The following is a 21,065-nucleotide window of genomic DNA, read 5'->3' as shown; positions in this document are numbered from 1 at the left end:
CTGCCCACCACCCTTCAGGGGCTGCTCAGGGATGGCAGAGGTCCTGAGGGCCTGCGAGAAGCTGACCCTCGGACCTGCAAAGCCAAGGGCTTCTGGAGAGCTCAACACACCCCCAAACCAGAGACGGCCTCCCTGTTACTAGAAGCTCGAGGTGCCCTGGGGGTTCAGGCAGAGAAAATAACTCCAACCAGAATGAGTGTGTGGCTGGGCACCACCCAGGGACTCACGGCCAGCGCCCAGCTGGGTCCTCATGGGAGGGACTTGGAGCTCCTCTCCGTCCTGAAGCCATCTCCAGGCTGTTTCCAGGAAGGCAGCCGGTTATCCGGGCTGAGGATCCTGAGTCCCCCACCTATCTATGTCACTTCTGCAGCCCGGCTCCGCTGCGTCCTGCCATCTGATCAAGGGATGCAGGGAACCATTAGGGGGCAGAAGGGGCTCAGCACGGACAGCCAGCACACTTGGTCCAAGGCGACCGCTACTTATTTCCAAGTCACTGGCTTCCGCGGCCTCTTTGATTTTCCTGGATGGCCCTCGGCCACGACCCAGGGCCCAGATTGACATGTGTGGCCGATCCCGCGTGTATCTGTGGCACCTCTGAGGCACTCAACATCGGAAACAAAGCCCTCACCGGGCACTTGTCCACCGGACAGCAGAAGCTGGGCTGAGCACAGGTGTCTGGCGAGGCCGAGTGGCCCAGTCCCAGGCCTGGACCCGGCCGTGGGAAGAAATGGCCGTGCCAGCCGCCAGCACACCTGCGGGGATGAGGCGGCACGGCCCCGTCATCTCCGGCACTCGGCTCCAAGGTTGGCAGTGGCCCGCGAAGGGATCAGGGATCCAGGCGGGGCTTCTGGACTCACATCAGAGCTGGGCTGAGATGCTTTTCCCAGACCTGGGGCTGCGAGTCTGTTCCCTCCATTGCCTAAGGCGGAGGCTGCCTCCAGCCCCTTCCTGGCCGTGGGTGCAGATCTGCTGCCACAGGAAAAAGGCCCCCAGCCTCCAGGCCCGGTGCCACCCTCCACGGCCAGCACCTCCCTGTGCCAGAGCATGCGAAATGTCAACTCTTAAACAAGCACGGCGGGCAGCACGGGCTCCTCCGGCTCCGCCTCCCGCCCACACTCTGGGCCTCTGCTCAGGGGCAGTTTCTCTGTCAAGCTGAGAGCCCACCTGGAATCACACAGGCTCTGGGGACAGAGGACGTGGGTGAGAAGCCAGCACCCCCCAGGATCTTGGCTGGGGGGACCCGTGGGAGAAGCTGCAGGCACCAGCCAGAGTGGCCCGGTGCCTAGCACCTCAGTGCCCCTCCTTTCTGTTTCTCCTCCATCAGCCCCAGGCCTGGCCCCCTGGGGCCAGGGAAGCTGGACACTCCGTCATGTGTTTCCACTCGGTGCCAACACTCAATCTCAGAGTGCCCGTGTCCTCGGGACATCTCACGGAGGCCGTAAGCAGGGACTGTGTGCCCAGACTGCAGTGGAAGGGACGAAGTGAGGCCGACGTAAGGAAGGGGAGGGCGAATGAAGAAGGGTCTGGAGACAAGGAGGGCAGGCACAGTGCCACCTCAGGCCCAGATAGAGGAGACACACGGACAGACGAGGGGCAGGTGGACAGAGGAGGGAATCCATCAGTGAGTAAATAACCAGGGCCATGTGGCAAATCAGGCGGCAGAGGTGCCAGAGCCAGCTCTCAGGCAGGACTGGCCAGGATTGCCCTCAGGTGGCCGTGCCTCAGCTACCCACACGGATGGCCATCCCCTCCCCAGCAGGCTCCTCCACCATCAGCCTAAAAGCCGGCCATCGCTCTACGCTCCTCCAGGGCTGAGACCTGGAGTTATCCAGCTCCGTGTCACCCTGGGGCCCGCCACCCCTCCTTTCACGGAAGTGGCCTCCAGAAGGATGGCGGTACACAGCGCTGTGCTCCCCAGCCTGCACTGCAGTGGGCTACTGTGACCCCGAGGTGCGAGGCACAAGGACATGGTCCTGGACTCTACTGAAGGCCTGACACACAGGACCCTGCCCAGTAGGGAAGGACAGAGGGTCACAGGCAGCCTGGCATCAGGCCCAAGGGCAGCTGCAGGGAGCCCAGCCCAGCAATGCCAGGCCCCTGCCCTCCCCTGCAAGAAGGGCTGCTGAGCACCTGCGCGGGCATCCAGCACCTCCCAGAGCTGATGAAATGAGACATCTACTTTGGACAGGAACTTAAATTGGTTCTGGTTCCTGGTCATCAGCTAGGACAAGACAGGACACCAAGGAATGGCTGAAGCTGGCCGGGACGCCAGCCCACCCTGCTGGAGGGTACATCTGAGGCTCAGCTGCCCCTACCTGTGGACCTGAGTCTCTCAGATAAGGACACCTCGCAGCCAACCGGGCCAAGGCCACAGAAGACGGCCAGCCTTCAGGACCGGGGAGGCCTGAGTCACCCTCCAGAGCCACCTGGGATGTGTCCCCAGCATGCAATCTGGAATCCAAGGCCTGCCACTCCTTGTGACCACTGTCCTGCCAGCCCCAGGGATGGAAATGCTCAGAGGGAACCCTCACCAGAGCTGCTCAGCGCCTCCTGTGCCCAGCAGAGCAGGGAGGCCCACCTGAGCGCTGAGGCCCTCAGGGCAGCAGACTCCAGGGAGCTGCTTCCTGGGCTTAACCATCCCCCCCCCCTACTGGGCACTGCTGGAGAGGACCCTGGGAAACAGCAGAAGGGGTGGGGCCTGCGTGCTGGGCGGGGCCTCCACTGGCCAGCCCTGGCCTGCTTGCTCGGTGAGTGAGCAGCTGTCCCACGGGGCAGGCTGTTGGAGAAAGGACAGGACACCTCTGCTGCTCCTGCGCTTTGTAAATCAAGCTGCCCCCACCCTGGAGAGCTCGCGCTGCCCTGGACATCGCCGTCCAGCACACACACTGCTCCGCACTCTGCCTGGGAGGGGCGGCCTGAGGAACCCCTCGGCGTGGGCCGGGTGGGGGTGGCTTGGGGCTTTGCTCCAGTTCAGCCTTTCCTGACCTGAGTCTGAACCGCGACATGCCTCCAAGAACTCGCTAGGGACGGACGGCCTTCGATCGGCCAGCCTCTGTCCAGGTTGGGGGCAGGCTCCTGCTCCTTCCTGCAGCTCTCACTCGGGGAGCACCTTGGCCCCCAGAGTCCCAGACACACCCTCAGATTCCTCCTCGAGGCGCCACCTTGCAGTCGCGTGGCAGTCCCCGTGTGGCGGCTCCTGCCTGCCCGTCTCCAGGTCCTCCCTGCCCGTCCCCAGGAGGTCTTCCCTGCCCGTCCCCAGGTCCTCCCTGCCCATCCCCAGGAGGTCTTCCCTGACCGTCTCCAGGTCCTCCCTGCCCGTCCCCAGGAGGTCCTCCCTGCCCATCTCCAGGTCCTCCCTGACCGTCTCCAGGTCCTCCCTGCCCGTCCCCAGGAGGTCTTCCCTGCCCGTCCCCAGGAGGTCCTCCCTGCCCATCTCCAGGTCCTCCCTGCCCATCTCCAGGTCCTCCCTGCCGGTCCCCAGGAGGTCTTCCCTGCCCGTCCCCAGGAGGTCCTCCCTGCCCATCTCCAGGTCCTCCCTGCCCGTCCCCAGGAGGTCTTCCCTGCCCGTCCCCAGGAGGTCCTCCCTGCCCATCTCCAGGTCCTCCCTGCCCGTCCCCAGGAGGTCTTCCCTGCCCGTCCCCAGGAGGTCCTCCCTGCCCATCTCCAGGTCCTCCCTGACCGTCTCCAGGTCCTCCCTGCCCGTCCCCAGGAGGTCCTCCCTGCCCATCTCCAGGTCCTCCCTGCCCATCTCCAGGTCCTCCCTGCCGGTCCCCAGGAGGTCTTCCCTGCCCGTCCCCAGGAGGTCCTCCCTGCCCATCTCCAGGTCTTCCCTGCCCGTCCCCAGGAGGTCCTCCCTGCCCATCTCCAGGTCCTCCCTGCCCGTCCCCAGGAGGTCTTCCCTGCCCGTCCCCAGGAGGTCCTCCCTGCCCATCTCCAGGTCCTCCCTGACCGTCTCCAGGTCCTCCCTGCCCGTCCCCAGGAGGTCCTCCCTGCCCATCTCCAGGTCCTCCCTGCCCATCTCCAGGTCCTCCCTGCCGGTCCCCAGGAGGTCTTCCCTGCCCGTCCCCAGGAGGTCCTCCCTGCCCATCTCCAGGTCCTCCCTGCCCATCTCCAGGTCCTCCCTGACCGTCCCCAGGAGGTCCTCCCTGCCCATCTCCAGGTCCTCCCTGACCGTCTCCAGGTCCTCCCTGCACGCCTACCCTCCCCAGGAGGTCCTCCCTGCATTCCTGCCCTCCCCAGGCCTCGCCAGCTGCAGGGTGAGGTGGGGCACCAGTGTCACCAGTGCTGCCTCTACCTCATAGAGGGTCGTTGCCCACGCCCTGTGGCACTGGGCCCTCCTTCTGAGGGGGTACCTCTGGGGAAACATGCTGGCCCAGCCCGGGTCCCTCTGTCCCCACGTCATCTGCACAGTCCCACTGCCCTCGAGCTGAAGGAAGCCACTCTCTGGTCACACACAGCCCCAGAATCCCGGGGGCCAGGCAGCACTGCTGGGATCCACGTGGCCTGCAACTGCAGTCCCCCGCTCCAGGGCAGCGTGCCCACTGCACGTGGCGGGAGGGTTCCAGACCCCCCGGGACAGGAGGGCACTCTGCCTCTCCACACACCACGGCCGTCGTCTTCAGACACCGAGGCCGGGACCAAATGTCCGTGGACTAGGGGGAGAGGGACCTGGGAAAGGGCTCCGTGCTCCACGGCAGCACGGCTTCCTCAAGGGAGAGCAGGCCTTCTCAACCACAGCCGGCGTCTGCAGTTCACAGCACAGAGCCCCCTGGGCTTGGAGCCCAGAGTCGGCTAGGTCACGGACACGCGAGCCTTACTGGGACAGGGAAGATGAGCTGAGGGAGGGACAGCCTCCCCCAAGGTCACACAGCACCTGGCAGAGCAGGCCGACACGGCGCCTGGAGAGAGGCCGCAGGGCACTGCTCCCCCACCCCCCCTTACTCCCCTGCTCTTCCGGGGGCCACCCTCTGAAGGGCTGGGCTGAGGATAGCCATGGGGAGGTGGCCCCAGGGGGTCCTGCCAGGCCCTCCCCCAGCCCTCCCTCAGGCGGGGCCCCCTGGCAGAGCGGCCAGCAGGTTGGAAAACACAGGGGTGTGGGGAGGCTTCGGAGGCCCAACAGAGTCTTCTTGGAGACAGGCTCTCGGGATCAGGGAACACTGGAGGGCAGGGGAGGAGGCCGCGAGGCCAGGGGCTGGGCAGTCAGTATCTTCCTCCCCCACCGTCCCCAGGGCTGTGCAGGGCACAGGACCTGAGCTCAGGCCAGGCCCAGGATCACGGACACACAAAAACAGGCCCCGCACCCCTGAACCCCTAAACTCTCTTCCTCAGCCCCGGCTTCACCCACTCCTGGTTCCTCTGCCTGAAACCACAGCCCTGCCTGCCCCCAGCCCCTGTCCCAATGGGACCTCACCAGAGCCCCAAGGGGGCTGACCATTTTCACACCAGACCACAGGGCTGCTGGGCCCCACCATGATGCACTAGGCACCTGGAGTTGTGCAGTGCACAGCCTGCCTACCCTCCTCCTCCAGCCCAGGAATGCTGCCTAAGGCCATTTTCACCCCTGGGCACAGCACAAGAGATCAGCAGTTTGGGGCTGGGCAAGGCTGGACTCCCTTGAACCTGGCCCTGCCCCTCTATGCTATGGACGGGAGCCGAGTCTTCCTCAGCTACAGCGTGGAGTCTCGGGCTGGAATGGCTGTCAGGGCCAGCCTGGTAGCAGCCCATGCCTGGAAGGCCTTACAGCCCCCCCTGCGCCGGCCAGCCTTCCCTACCAGGCCCCTGACCACCTGCGGTCACCACAGCCCTCAGGGCAGGAGCTGGAGCCACGGGAGACTCTGCTCACCAAGCCACTCTTCCCTGAGGCTCAGCTCAGGGACACCGCTCAACCGCAGTCCCTGGTGGTCCCCTCCACGGCTCAGGGACGCTAAGCATCCGTGCTCCTGGCGCAGTGCTCCTGCTCCCAGAGAGGAGCCGAGAACCCCAGAGCGGCTGCCCACAGCACCCTCACTAAGGGAGCCGGCCCCGGCCCTGCTGTCTGCACATGGCACGTGGGCTCCTGAGCCTGCACTGGACAGCCAGCTCAGAGCGCCCACCTGACTCGTTACCACCGAGTCCCCAGGTGGTGGAAAGCACTGGGGTTTAGGGATCAGACTTGACTTTCATCTCGGAACCCCCATGTACCAGCCCCAAGGTCCTGGGCAGAGCCCGGAGGCTCCTAGTCACTCTCTGTAAAAGGGACACGTCACCAGGGCAGAGACAGCAAGGGCCACGCCAGCCTGGAGCACATGGGCCGTGCTGGCTCATTTACACCAGCCTGCAGTCTGGCCCCTGCCCCAGGCCAGGGATGTCCCCAGCGCCCCCACCAGTCCCGACAGTGGACTGTCACGGGGATTAGACAAGAAATGGAAGACACAGCGCCATCAGGCCCTGTGGAGGATGCCCGAGTCAGTGTGAGGGCGTAGTCGGGAGCTGGAATGCGTGAAGAATGGATTAGAACTGACGCCCAGGGGCGTCTCCGACAGCAGAGGGCAGAGGCACCCACCCATCAGAGCACAGGGACAGCCTGCAGGGCACGGCCAAGGAGCTGGCTCAGCCTCAGACGCACACCTGGGCCACCCCGCGGGCTTGCCCTGCCCACCTCCCAGCACAGGGTCCCCAGGCAGGCAGCAGGCCCCTGTCTTTGCTGGGGGTAGGGGGTGAGGGTCCTACGGGGCTGCAGGGCTGTGGTCACCAGCTCTCCTGCTGCCCAGCAGCCACTAATTGCAAGACTGGACACCCGTTGGTTGGCAGAGGCCATGATGCACATGGACAAGGCCACAGGGGAGCAGCAGGGGCAAAGGAGGGTGCCTCCAGGGTGCAGGCCGCAGGGCAGAGGCTGATCCTCGCCCAGAGGGACTCTGAGGCCAGGGGTGGCTGTGCTGGGGCTGGGGCAGCTGCCGGGTCCTGTCCTGGTGGGGCAGCTGAGGCTGAGCACACACAGGCCTCCCCTGCCCAGCCTCCTGCCGCCCACCATCTGGGCAGCCCACCCTGTGAAGGCAGGAAAAGGAGCAGAGGGGGCGTGGCCAAGGTCACAACCAGAGTCACAACCCCGGGCCTCCAAGTCACGGGCACAGCAGGTGCTTCCAGAACCCAGCAGACAAACTGCAGCTGCCGCCCTGTGCTCGGGAAGGGCCTCGGGACAGTGCTGGGCAGTGACAGGGCAGGGCCAGGCCGGCTCCAGAGAGGAGAGCTCTTGCTCACTGACTTACGGACTCGGGGTCCAGGCTGCAGAAGTGTCTCCCCTGTCCCACTCTCGATGACCTGGAAACAGCCCGGTCCACCCCCACAGCCCCTAGACACGCTCTTACCTGCACTCTGCTTCGGCAAAGGGCCACCCAGGTGCCCGGGAAACCTCAGGATGGCCCACTGGGCACGGAGAGGAAGGGATGGACAAAGGAAGCAGGAGCGTGGCTCAGGAGGGCGTCACGGTGAAGGGTGAGGGGGGCAGCCTGCAGGCCCCGCGCCGTGCACCCCGAGGCCAGCAGGGGTCGTGCCCCAGCACCCCACCCGGAAGAGGTGGCTCGGGGCAGACCACCAGCCCCCGCCATCAAGGCCACAGTCGAGCACCGCGGCTCCGTCCACTCCCAGGCTGGGGCTGGCCACCTCGCTCTCCCTCTCCCAGTGCTCCTCCTTTCCTGGTCAGAAAGTCAAGGATCCGAGAAGCTATTGACCATGGTGTCCTGGGGGGGATTTCATGGGAACTTCTGGCTCAGGTCAGGGGCAAGGGTCACCCTGCTACTCGGGGACACAGTCACTACAGAAGGCCCACAGTGGGGAGGTACTTCACTCGTGCTCCAGGTCACACGGGGACTGTCGGAACACAGGCTGTGACTGCCCATCTTCCACGTGGCATCCAGGCTGACCTGAGATCTGCCCTTGGTCTCACCACATCATCCACACACCGTGGCCAGACGTGGGCCAACGAGCCTCTGCAAGGCGCACCACACACACCTGCCACCCCAAGGTGACCACTGCGCCCAGCTGTGCCACCTCCCGCTGTGAGCTCAGCAGGATCCACACACACTGCCTGGAAAGTGGTCACACCTGCAGCCAGGACTGGGAGAGGCAGGGGGACACAGCAGGGCACAGGAAAGGGCTCTCACAGGGGACCTGGCCAGCCTTAGCAGATGGGAGGAAGGCACAATGTCACAGGCAGGGTCTGGGCTACCCAGGGAATGGGCACAGGACAGCGCAGGCCAGAGAGCCGAGGGAACCGGGCCAGGCCACCCAGAGCAGGCAGCTCCCACCATCCCGATGGTGAGGGTGCAAAGACCGGACTTGAGGCCGTAGGTGGAAGACCAGGAAGAGCCTCACCAACCCAGGGACACTCCCTGGAAGAAGCCAGGACATGTCCACACTCCTGCATCTGCTGAGCGCTGCCTCCCGCCGGCCATGGCCACTTCCCATCTGCCTTGTTAATAGACATGTCTGTCTTGCTGTCATTCCTCCAAGAATCGGGGAGAGAACAGGAGGAATGCCCAGGACACGATGCCCACAGCCAACTGCAAGGACACGCACGGCAGAGGCCTGCTCTGTGCACATGGGCGCTGCCCGCCAGTTCTGGCCATCCCAAGAGTGGCCCCTGCAGGCTGGGTGCAGAACCAGATGGGGATCCTGTCTCCTCGAAGGTCCTTTGTCTCTTCGTTGGGTGGGGGTGAGGGTGCAGAGCCCGGTTCCTCTGTCCAGGGTGGGCTGCTTGCCTGGCGAGTTCTATGGGATCCACCTGCTTCCAGAACAACCCAGAGTGGGCAGACTGCCACTGGGCCAGCGGGGGTCACACTGGCAGAGTGCCCTGCCTCTAAGTCACCTCACCAGGCCCCAGGAAATCGCCATGAAGCTGTGCTATGGGGACAGGCGAGAGACCATCCCAGAGCTCCTTCAGCCCCAAGTCAGGTTCTCACAGGCCCAGCTGGTCCAAGTGGCTTCCTTTCTTGGCGGGGGTTGGTACTGGGGATTGAACTCAGGGACACCCAACCACTGAGCCTGTCCTCAACCCTGGCTCAAGGTTTAGGGACAGGGTCTCACTGAGTGGCTTAGTGCCTCGCTGCTGCTGAGGCTGGTTTTGAACTCATGATCCTCTAGTCTCAGCCTCTGGAGCCACTGGGATTACAGGTTGCACCACTGCGCCCAGCTTTAAGTGGCTTCTTGACACAGAAGAAGCTCTGGGCCACGGAAACCACCACCAGGGCTGAGCACCTGCCGTGTGTTGGAGCATGCGTAGGTCCACACCACGGGCTGGCCCTCGCGGCACAATCTGGGCACTTCCACATGGCCCATCCCCACCAGGGCTTCCTGCAGTGTTGGCAGAGTTTTTAGGACTCAGGAGCAATGACAAAGGTCCTCTGTGCTGTGTTCAATGAATCCAGGCTCAAGGATGTATCCTAAAAGCACAAACAGCTGCACCACCCTGTGCCTCAGTTTCCCTGCCATAAGAGAGGATGTGCCTCACCTGAGAAGCCTCTGGCAACCATCAAGTGCAATACCAAGACACTTCTGAAAGACTGGCAGGTGCAATTAGCAATGCTAATGAGGTCAGACCCAGGCTCCCTCCACTCTCAGTAATTACTCTGACTCATCAAAGCTTCAAGGAAGCTGGAGGGGAGCAAGCAGCCCTGCTGGGAACCAGGACAGACTCCACTTCCTGGAGGCCTGCCTCTGCAGCACCCCCAGCCCTGGGCAGGCAGGAGCTGCTCCCCACCTGTGAGCTCCATGATGAGGGACAGCTCTGACCTCACTGCAGAGCAGGAAGAGTGCTGGGCCCTGGCACTTGTGCGGTTCAGGGCTCTGAGGGGGACCAAGGGCTAAGCCAGCCAGTGAAGAACAAGTCAGTGCCTTCAAATGAACCCAGAAGAGCAAATGCACCAGCTGGCCAAGGAGCAAGCGCAGGGAGAAGAAGAAACCGACCCTGGGCTGCAAGCACTGACGGGCCATTCTGGGCCATCAAGCTCCCGGCCCTCCAAGGCCCAGGTGTGAACTGGGAACAAGGACCGGTTATGCCTGCAAGTGGCAGCTCTCCAGTGCTCCCTGATGGTGGGGCAGGAAGGGGACGACCCACCCAGCCTGATTCAGGGTGGCCAAGACCCACCACCAGGTGAACACAGCAAGGGGCAGAAACCCTGAGAGGACAGCGTCCCTTTCAAGAAAGATAAATAAAACATGTCCATGCAATCTGAAAACCGCCCGGTAGACTCGGGCTCACAAGCCCAGAGCAATATCCACCACGGGGAGATTCGGGAGAAAGTGAAGGGGAACGTGAGCTGGCCCTTCTCGTCACACGCCTACTTCTGAAAACTGGAAGGATACACCCACATAAACCCGCTCAATTCCACTAATCCCCCGAAGGAGCCGTGATAAAAACTTAAAGCATGGAAGTTTTAAAATGGCACAAGCCCTTGAACGCAGAGCCCATCACGGGCTGGTGCCCGCGTACCCCCTCTAGCCAGGCTGGACACCCGTGACGGGCCACATGGCTAGCTTTCTGATTGAAGCTTCAAGAAACCAGTAGCTTCTGCTCCCTGCCCCGCTCTGAACCCAGGCACCATGCAGTGGGGAGCCCAGCTGCTCCTGGACGGTCCCAGGTGAAGGGGAAGCCAGGCCCCCAGGCAGCTGCGGGCCCCACTGCCAACAGGGGAAACCAGCGCAGCATCGGGGCCTCCAGCCCACAGCGCCACTCACCTGCAGCCAGGTACGCAGGCACCGCCTGACCAGGGCTGCCCAGAGAGCAGCTACGGCTTAAAATAAGAGACTGCTGCTGCCTTCAGACCCTGAGTCTTCCCCCAGCTGTCAGGCACTACAGATGACCACACGGCACTGACCCACTCTGCAGCAGAAATACACCCCTGCACCTGGAAAGGAAAGGGCGACCCGACAACAAGGCTGGCAGCTAAACACAAGTCGGTCAAGACTTGTCTCCTTTCAAACTGGCAGAACACCCTCATGTGCACACGGTGGAGAGGGTGCAAGTGCCACAGTCTGGCACTTGGTCCTGCTCCTCTCAGAAGCACCTGCGGCTCTCACCTCACCACGGCACCAGGGAGAACCACAACAAGGTGCTCACACCACAAGAGGCGCAGACCCACGTGCCCTGGGACAAGGGCGCGCTCCAGCCCCGGCTGGGCTCACGAGCAATGAGCAGCCATGGACAGCAAGAGCACGTGTCCCACTCACGTGGGCAGCTCGAGGTCTCTTCTGCCTGGTCAATGGGCTTACTGGACATGACTCATGGAAGTAAAGGCTTCATTTCAAGCCTCCCATGCAATGAGCTCTCACTGACGTGTGGTCCTAGGACCACCACCCAACCCAGAGACAGCATGGCCACGCCTCCTGGTCCCTCCGGTCTTCTCCCCATGCCAGGGTCCCTGGCAGCCCTGGTCTCTTCTCCAAGGTCTCTTAAATGGGTCATGTCTGCGTGGTCTCTTGTGCCTGAGCTCTCCTAGGCACTGGGATGCACATGAAGGCCTCAGGTGGCCGTCCCAAGCAGTGGCCCTTGTGTGGATGGTCCACAATTCACCCATCCATGGGCGAGGTAAGGGTCACCTGGATCATGTCCAGTCTGTGACCATCGCATATTATATATTTGTTTTTGTTACACAGCAGCATATGAACATGCAGAACAAGTCTTAGCGTGGACATAGGCTTCCATTTCTCTTGAGTAAACACCTAGGAGTGGAATAGCCCACGGTTTCATAAAACACCTGCCTGACTTTTCCAAAGGGGCCGCCCCATCCTCATAATAGCCTGCAAATTCCCCCAGAGCCACACCCACGTGTGCACACACCAACGCGTGTGCCATGGTGACATCTCCTTACAGCTCTAACTTGCACACCCTGATGGCTGAAGCCAGGCACAGGCACACAACGGCCATTTCTGGATCCCTTTCGTGAAACACCTGCTGAAGCCTTCGGCCTGGTTTTAAGTTTAAATTTAGATTCCTTTCCTGTGTGGAGTTAACTGTGCTTCTTCATCAGCTCTCTGTTTTGTGAGTATTTGGTTCCCATCTCGTGACCCCCCCCCCATTTTCCCATTGGTATCTGTCAGGGAGCACTGGCTCTGCTTTGGCAAAGTCTCGGGGAGCAGCTTTGTTACCTGTCAGGGCTCCTAGTTTTTGTTTCTAACATGGAAACCTGCCTGACTCAAGGTTAAAAAGATTTTGCTTTATCCTTTACGGTTTTAAGTCTCACATTTGGATCTATGATCCCTCTTACTTCTGTATGCTATTTGAGGTAGGGGTCAGGGTTCACCTCTTTGCCAATGGATGTCCATGGCTTCAGAACCAGTTACTGACCAAGGCCATCCTTTTGCCATGGAGTTGCCTTGAGTATATTTATGGACTCTGTCCACTGGTCCCCATCTTTCTGTCAACACTATACTGCCTTGGTCACTGTAGACTTAGGCAAGTCTAAAATCACCTAGCACGAGTCCTCCAATGCTCTCCCCTTCCAAAACAGTTTTGGTTATTTTAGGTCCTTTGCAATTCCACATAAGTTTCAGCACCACCTTGTTGATCTCTGTTTTAAGCAAGCCTGATAGGATTTTAACTTGGTGTTGCATTGAATCTGTACATCATGTGAGGAGAAATCTCTTTAATAATTTTGAGCTTTCTTACCCATGAGAATGGTGAATCTCTGGATGTCTTCAGATTTTCTTTTATTTCACTAAACAATATTTTGTAATTTTCACTATAAGATTTGCACATTTTTGTTGAATTTATCTCTAAGAATCTTGTGCTTTTGGTGCTATTATAATGGCTTTTAAATTTTCTATTTCCAACTGATCGTTGCTACTCTCTAGAATGCAACTGATTTCTGAACCTGTCACCATGCTAAGTTCAGAAGTTGTTTTGTAGATTCCTCAAGATTCGTATGCAGTCCATCATGTGGTCCACAAATAAAGACAGTTTTTTTTTTTTCCTCCTCTCCAATCTGTACATCTTTTATTTCCTTTTCCTGCCTTATTGCACTGGCTGGGGCCTCCATGCAAGGTTGAATGGGAGTGATGGGAACAGGCGCCTTGCCCCTTCCTGACCTTAGAGGGCAGCATCCAACACACAGATTTTACACAGAGGCCTTTATCAGATTGAGGACGTCCTCTTTCACTCCCCACTTACTCAAATTTGATCATCGTATTGTAAGCTTGAAACTCTTACAAAGTGGCATATAATTCCAATTTTGTAAGAACAGGCATAGAGCAGTCAACAGTAAATACATTTTAATGCTCATTTAGTAATTCACTTGGCTGAACTTCCTAAGAGAAACCAACATCGCAGCAGCGAGATTTTTAAAAGTGAGGGGTCATGACCAACTTTCGTTTTTTTCTTTTCTTTGTTGGTGGCTTTTACCATTTCCATGGTGGACACACACTGCTGCTGTGGCAGATTATGGAGCACTGAATGCCACCTAGGGCCCGCAGGCCCCAGCCCTGTGTAGGTGACCCCCGGCCTCTCTACCTGGGCTGAAGACAGTCCCATCCCTGGGTCCCTGCCTGGGCAACGGACTGTCTTCAACTGGTCTTTATAAACCAAAGGGCAAGTTCCCCTTGGGAAAACTTCCACTTCCCAGGAGTGTGACATCTGGGGTGGCCTCACAGGGCCCTCGGCCAGGCCTGGGCCGGGCTCACCCTTGCCCTGCGGACTGAAATATGGACAAAAGGCCAATGTGTCTGCTGGCCGCTGGCCCTCCCCCGCGCTGGCAGAGGCTGGCATTTGCCTCTGGATTCTTGTTAACAAGCAGCTTTAGAAAGAGATGGAAACTGGCCCCAGAGCTGGCTTAGCACCTGTTAAAAAGCCACCAAGGTGACAGACGGAGCCCAACAGAGTCTATTTCTGGTGACAGATGACAGCAGCCGTCTGCCCACTGGTGGCCCTTGACATGCCGCCCAGATGCGCAGCTCCCAGAGAAGCCAACTGGGTGCTGGGCTGCTTCAGGGGCTGCGGCCAACCCCGGGGTTCTGTGGTTCTCTATATGGAGCTGGGCTGCCCCTGACCGCCTGCCATTCTCAACAACACGGGGAGCCGGGAAGCCCTGTGCCTCCGTGATCATGAGGTTATCATGGGCACAACTCAGACACTACTGTGTTCAATTCTGATGTAAGTACAGAGCCACTGCACAGGCCACGCTGACCCCTGGAGCAAGTTCTTACACAACTTCCCCTGGAACAGGGGTCAGCTTTAAATCACTAGAACCACGCAACTTCCCAAACACTGAACTTCCACCCAGAACCAGACGTTAAGTGGCCCATAACCACCCAAGGACTAGGGAAAATACCCCAAGGATACGTCACTCATGAGCAGCAGGACTCCAGCGGCCTGTGGCTGCCACTCAGGAGCCCACACCTCCAGCCCAGCTGCACATCCTCGCCTCCACCCTCTGGGCTGGTGAGGCCAGGCTTCAAGGCCTCTCCAGACACCTTGGGGCTCTCCAGGTGCCACCTCTTGCAGGCTCCAGGTCCCAGCCAGCCCTCCTGGGTACGGAGGCTCAGTGTGGAGCTGCCTGGGCTGCAGGGCCCGCCCTCACTCTGGACAGTTCATCTCAAGAGCAGGCTGCTACACTAGAGGTCAGAGCAGCCCCCGAGCCTGCCCTCCCTGCCCAGGTCAACCCTCCCCACCCTCCCGGGGCACCCCAGACGTTAGCTCCAGCCCACCCCCTGCATGGCAGGTGTCCAGTCACTGGGACCAGCTGGCGGATAGGAGAGTCCTGTCTGCTTGCCTGGCTAGCCACAGCAGGAACGCAGCAAACGCTGTTGGCCAGAGAGGTGGGTAGGAGAGGGGCACAGTCAGCACCTGCTGGGTGTCTACGGGGTTCTAGAAGACTCCACCACGTTTTCCCACTAAAGGCAAAAGGGGTGTAAAGGTCCGAGCACACATGGGTCAGCTCCTCGCGGTGACCCTGAGGCGCAGGACACTGCTCCCTTCTGCAGACTCAGAAGCTGGTGCTTGCCTGAAGGCCAGGGGACTGGACCTGCCCCAGGCCCAGGAAATGACCCAGCCAGTGCTGAACATGAAATAACGGCTCCCTACAGCCTCTGCCGGAGCAGAAAGGGGGCAGGCCTGGCAGACCCGGGGGAGGAGCCCAGCTCCACAACCACCCGTTAACACCTGAGGATGGCCCTGGCCAGGGCGCGGTGGCCGGGTGATAACTGCCCACTGTCAGTCGGAATGTAACTCTGCAATAAAAGGCTTTGAAATCTCCCTGTGCTCAGATGCAGTGAGTCAGTGTCTAGGAACTCGCCCTGAGGAAACACTCAGAGAGGCAGAAGATTTACCAGGAAGACGTCCATCCAAGTGTCATTTGTAACAGCCATCGGTCGGAAACAAACCAGACCCCATGCGGGAGAAGCAGCTAGGAAAACGCTAAGGAAGCACACAGTAGGATGTTTGTGGCGACCCACACACAGAGGTCCCCTACCCACACTTCTCCTACCTTCTGTTTCTGAGGTTGACCACAAAGTCCAAAATATTAAATGGGACATTCTAGAAAAAGATAATCCGTAAGCTTTAGTCACTTTTGTCAGAGGATACTGTTATTATTGTCCCACGGTGTCATTCATCACTGTCCTAGTCACCGTTATCACAGGGACACGTGCACAGGGAAAATACAGTCTATGTAGGGTTTGCAACCGTCCACAGCCTCCCACGTCCACCCACAGCCTTGAAACGCGTCCCCGTGGATAAGGGGACAGGGGGAAGAGTTCTTCCTGAATAGACCCAAGGAGGCCAACGCACTCTCCAGAGCAGAGGGCCACGTGCCGGAGGCTCAGCTCCCACTCAGCTGAGTGGCTGGAGGCCGTGGAGGACGCTGCGGGTCTGCAAGTCCACAGCCCCGTCCTATCTCCAGAGCCCGGCCGAGTGGCAGGTGGACCACCAGCCCGTCCCCTCCTGTCTTGGTATCATTTTGTCTTAAATTCTTATCTCTTAAGGCCAAAATTTTCTTTTAATTGACTGTCATTCCAGCCAGACGGTCCCCCCTGACAGCAGGAGAGGCACGCGGTTCCCAGAGCGGCAGGTCCACTCTGTCTCCATCTGCTGTCCAGATGCCCGCCCGCTGGACACGCCACTCACCTCTCTGCTAAGACAGTGGAGACATCAACCCCATGCACCCCCCTGCCCACTCCAGGAAGATCTCCGTCCGGAGGCAGGCACCTCCTGGACACATGTGCCTCCTCTCCTCTCCCAGGAGATGGCCCCGCAGCCACTTACATAGTAAATCCCCAAGACCAATCCACACTGGCAACTCTGAAGCCATTTAAACTCCTTTCTCCCCACCCCTGCACTGCATTCCATTTAGAGGTACAAAGACCTGATCAAGTGGCTCCCCTCAGTGGGTAGGTGGGTGTTGAGAGCCTGGCTTCTTCCCCACAGCACTGCGTGATGATGCTGGCAGGCAAGCACATGTCTATGGCAAACACCCCAACAAGTGGGGGTGACCAAGGAGGCCAGCAGTGCACAATCCCAGTGTCGGCTCTGTGCACCTGGGCCCTGGAGCCATGTCATCTCCATGGGTTTCACCTGCATTCTCTCCTTGCAAGGTGAAACATCCATCGTCTCTCATGTTTAAAAGTTCTTTTTTCTTTTACTGAGAACTATTTCTGTCTGTTGTTCATTCTCATGTTTGGTTTTTGACCTTTTCTTATTGATTTTTAGGAACTGTTTGCATATTACAGCATATCAACTTTTTCTATTATATATTTATATCTATAAACTCGTAATTTTTTCTTAGAGTTATTGGCTGTGTATTTTTTTTTGTCTTTTTTTTTTTTTTTTTGCCAGACAGAAACTTGTGACTTTGACAGAGTGATTTTCTCTTTAATAACTTCTGAGGTTTAGGTCAGACTGAGAATGGTCTTCTCATCCCAGGGTTATAAAACCCAGTCTCCCATGGTTTCTTCTAGTAGTTTTATGGTCTCATTTTTAAAGTTCACATCTTTGATCCATCTGGAGTGCATTTGGGTACAAAAGGCAGGCAGGATCCAACCTCCTTGTCCCCACGGCTTCTTTGTTGTTCCAGCCCAGCTCAATGACTAATCCTTTCTTTCCCAGGCCATGTGAAACTGTCACCTTCACCGAACCCTAATTCCTGCCAGTGGCCTGGTTTGTAAGGGCCAGAGCTGTGCACACCCCACCCCCAGCCGACTGACTTGTGCCGGGTCGGGGTCTGCTGTCCGCCCCAGGGCAGAGGGAGAGGGTCAGCAGGCCCTCTGGTGGCGGCAGCCCTGCTTGCAACGCTCAGGAGGTCAGAAGCAGGAAGGCCAACACTGTGGGTGCTTCCCGCCACCCAGGGGCTTCCAGTGGTCTCGGGGCTGAAGGAGGAGGCCTGCTCTCGACATGAAGCCCACATGCTGCTGTTTCAGACCTGAGCTGCTGTTTCAGAGGGCGGGCACGAGGGCACAGGGCCCCTGGCCGAGTGGCCACACGCGATGGGCCACCCGCCACCCGCCGTCTTCCCGCCATTCCTTGGACTCTGGGCTCAGACCCACCAGAATTTGAATCTGGAGACTACGGCTATTTTTTATTTTTTTCTTTATACAGTCTCGTATTTTCCAAAATGACTATAATAAAATATAGATTTTTCAATAAATAGATGTGCATTGTTGGAGTGGGGGGAGGGGGAGAGCACCCCCCAGGCAGGAGGGCGGGTCCATCCCACCTCCAGTGGCGGGGCCTTCCCCAGAGGGCTTTGCTGAGATTTCTGCACAGTCTCACCCAGTGGGGCCCTGGCCAGCGAGGCCTCCTCCCTCGCCGAGCACCTCCCTCCCCTGGGATCTGCAAGACACCCCCCCAGCCCAGACCCTCTGTGCTCAGCAACTCGCCCCAACACTCTCTCTGAGGCTACAGACAGACCCAGGGGGGCTCAGAGAGGGAACTGGAGGGCAGGAGGGCCAGGTAGGTCAAGCCCAGCCTAGTCCTGGCTCCCCTGCGCTATCACAGACAAACTGACCTCTGACCCTGGAGTCTGATTCAGGCCAGTGAGGCCCTTGCACCGCTGCTGGCCTGACATGAGAACAACGGGCACAGGGAGGTGGTATGTGCTTCGCACTGGGAAAACCCACAGGCCTCCAGGCCTGACCCCAGGCTGGAAAGTCCAGATTCCAAGGCCTCAGGGTCCACCATGCTGCGCTGGGACTTTGCTCTTCTCCTGGGACAGGGGCCACTACCAACTCACCTACCACAGCGACACGCAGTCAGCAAGCGCAGGAGATGCTGTGCTTCACCATGGGATGTGGCCTCAAAAGCTGCCCCTCGGCAAAGCCACGCACAGGGCCATGGGTGCCCACAAAAACACTCCTGGAGTTCACAGTTAGAGGCCAGAGTGTGGGGGCATTTCTGGTCCCAGAGCCTAACAGCAGGGGGCACACAGTGGGTGTGCAGCCAACAGTCCTTGGGTCCAGGGACAAGGCAGGTGAGGCTCTTGTACTGCAAACAGCTCCAGGTCTAGAGTCAGAGCTCAGACCCTGGCACAGAGTGTGTGGCCCACAGAGACCTGACGAACAGCAGACCTGGAGCACGGCTTTCCAGACCAGAGCTCGTGTGCGTGGGCTCTCTCCCATCCAGACTGGCCGCCGCCCACATCCCCATCTCACTTGAGAGCCGTGAAAGCTCAGCCTGGAGTGCATCAGAGGCCGGAGCTAGGAGGGCAGGAGGGTGCCCTGCTCCCTGAGCTGCTGGCACGTCTGCCCTCACTTCCAGGAGGAACGTCCCTGTCCACAAGGTCTGAGCCCTGGCAGGAAGCACCATGCACCTGGCTAGGAGTCAGGAAGCACTGGGGAGGCGGAAGCCCGTCCCACCGCCCCCTGCAAGCCCAGAGCCCCGGGGACATGGTCAGGAAGATGGCAGTGGGACTGGGAAGAAGCGGCAGGGTCAGCAGAGGAGAATGCGTCCATCACCCGCCTGACGCAACCCAGGGAGGGGCCGACGGCCATGAGAACAGCAGGGGCGCCAGGGACGCTCTTGGGCGCAGTTAGGGGCTGGCTGCTACGACACTGGAGAAATCAGATCAGGAAACATGTTCACCAGTGATGGAAGGAGACCAGACTACCTCTCTGCAAAGGAATTTACTTGCTGGCCAAGACACTGACCAGGCACCGATGTTTATGGAGAACGACACGTGCCAGGAACCTGCTGCTTTTGTTCAGCCTCACATTCAGCCCAGGGAGGGCCAGGGCGAGGGGAGCAAGGGGAGCCGCACTCGGCCCAGCCTCGGCCTAGCAGCCGGCCCAAGGAGGGAGGCCGGGAGCACATGCCCACATCTGGCACCCGGAGGGGTCCGGAGTGAGCCCGTCACGTCCTGGGAGCAGGGCTGTCCAAGGCGATGGCTCAGGAGTGGGGAGGTGGTCAGAGGAAGAGCAGCAAGGGCTGGCAGCATTCAGAGAATTCCAGAGCCTGGCTGGACGTTTTTATGGGGTGAGAAGACTGGTCCAGAGCTGGAGCCCCTGGGTTGAGAGGGTCTGGAGAGACACCTCTGCAGAAAGTGTCTGGGGGTCAGGGGAGGAGACACCCTCAGGAAGATGGGTGGGGCTGGCTGGTGAGCAGGGTGGTGGAGAGGGGCACTGCAGAGAGGGACACTGGGGTCAAAAGAGCCACAGGCGACCCCCACTCTTGCTCCTAGTCAGCCAGTGCACCCAGCACCCAGGAGGGCGCAAGACATGGATCAGCCATACGCCCATGGGACTGACCAGAGATCCAGAAAATCAGGCACTGTAATCTGCTTGGGTACATGTCACCTCACACAGCCTGCCACCAACCAGCCACTTGCTTGGGGACCCCCAAGGAGCTGGGGGGCTCCCAATGGCACAGTGGAGCACGACATACCCCCAGTGCAGGTCTGCGTCCCACGGGGTCCGTGTGAGCCCACAGCTTCTGATCCAACACACACTGGTGGGCAGGGTCCTGGCCCAGCCCCTGGAGGGCATTCCCCATGCTCCCCAGGTGACCCTGGGCTGGCCACAGGCACCCTCTCCTCCAGTTCTCAGGGGCATCAAGCCCAGCACACCTGGGCGTGCCGTCGGTGAGGTAAGGTGTGGAGAGCTCAGTCACCTCTGGAACCACCATCCTCCTGCAGAGCAGCCCAGGCAGCCGTGGGTCAGGGTGCCACCCATCTTCACTCTGCACACAAGGAAACTGAGGCAAGACCAGCACGGCTCTGAGGTGGCCCTGAGCCCAGCAGCACCAGACTCACGAGCCACGCCCGGTAGAGCTGGGGTGCAATGCCAGCCTCAGCCTCTAGGTGGCCCCCACCCAGGGTCTCCACCCGGGGAAGGGGGGGGGGGGGCTTCAAGATCCCTGCAAGGAGCTGGGGCCTGGCTCTGCCATGTCTGTTTCGGGTTCTGGCTGCCCAGGTGACCCCAAACTGGAAATGCCTAGGGACACGCATGCAAATGAGCCCTATTCTCTTGCTTTCAAATAAACTGAAATCCCCCCACTTTTCCCAGTAGAATCTGACTGGGGCACAGAGTGGGGATGGAGGATGCCCAGGGAGCAAATTCAAGCATAATACTCCTGAGAGCCTCAGTCCCCAGAGCCTGTGGACCCCCAGTACCATGGGGACACTCTGCTAATAAGATAAAGGGCAACTGAGCACCAGGCCTCTGAACTCTGCTCTTGGGCTTTTATTTTCCTTTGCTGAAATGCTGCTGGTCCCTGCCCCCCGCCATGTTATGGCTGAGCTACACCAGCTTAACCTTGGGACCTCCAGCCCACTGGTCAACCCCCACCCAGCCACAGGCAGCCTTTGGCTTGCTGGCACAGACCCCCACACCCCGCCCGTCGGGTGTCCACTGACATGAAACAGGCAGCACCTACCTGGCCATAACCCTCTCCTATCATTCTTTCCTCCCATTAAAATAGAGAGCATGACTCAGCCCAGGCCCACTCGGCCCCGGGCGGTCTAGCCACAGCTGGACGCAGGGCTCCAGAGCCCCCCACCCAGCTCATCTGAGACAGTCAAAGGAGGGCACAGCAGAGCCCTGAGCTCAGGATGGCTTTGGAAAGTAGGTGCCAGATGACAGGAGCCAGATGCCTTGCTCCTCCTAAAACC

The 21,065-nt window shown here is 59.7% G+C and overlaps 1 protein-coding gene across 2 annotated transcripts in view; it reads right to left on the bottom strand.

The window, feature by feature from the left end:
• Nucleotides 1-21,065, bottom strand: part of Col5a1 (collagen type V alpha 1 chain) — a 137,726-nt gene that overhangs the window by 103,477 nt on the left and 13,184 nt on the right. The window lies entirely within an intron of this gene.

The sequence above is a fragment of the Urocitellus parryii genome, chromosome 4 (assembly GCF_045843805.1).
Source record: "Urocitellus parryii isolate mUroPar1 chromosome 4, mUroPar1.hap1, whole genome shotgun sequence".
In the NCBI taxonomy this organism is placed as follows: domain Eukaryota; kingdom Metazoa; phylum Chordata; class Mammalia; order Rodentia; family Sciuridae; genus Urocitellus; species Urocitellus parryii.
Note: the sequence above shows the minus strand (reverse complement) of the source record. Positions and strands in the feature narration are given on the sequence as shown.